General features: G+C 36.4%; 1 protein-coding gene across 1 annotated transcript in view; it reads right to left on the bottom strand.

Moving 5' to 3' along the window:
- zgc:85858 (uncharacterized protein LOC405879 homolog) overlaps nt 1–379 on the bottom strand; it is a gene marked incomplete at its 5' end in the record, with an annotated part of 4,286 nt that overhangs the window by 378 nt on the left and 3,529 nt on the right.

Below are 379 nucleotides of genomic sequence, written 5' to 3'. Positions count from 1 at the left end.
CAACATGTGAACAACAGGTCACAACATAAACAATATGTAAACAACAGATCACAACAGGTCACAATAAGTAAACAGCAGGTCACATGATGTAAACAACATGTGAACAACAGGTCACAACGTAAACAATATGTAAACAATAGGTCACAACATGTAAACAACAGATCACAGCATGTAAACAACAGGTCACATGATGTAAACAAGTCACAACATGTAAAGTACATGTGAACAACAGGTCGCATGATGTGTAAACAACAGATCATATGACCTATTAAGTACATGTAAACAACAGCTCACATGACATGTAACTAACAGGTCACAAGGCCTGTAAACAACATGTAAACAACATGTCACAAGGCCTGTAAACATCATGTAAACAACA

The sequence above is a fragment of the Nematolebias whitei genome, chromosome 1 (assembly GCF_014905685.2).
Source record: "Nematolebias whitei isolate Nwh7 chromosome 1, NemWhi1, whole genome shotgun sequence".
NCBI lineage: Eukaryota > Metazoa > Chordata > Actinopteri > Cyprinodontiformes > Rivulidae > Nematolebias > Nematolebias whitei.
Note: the sequence above shows the minus strand (reverse complement) of the source record. Positions and strands in the feature narration are given on the sequence as shown.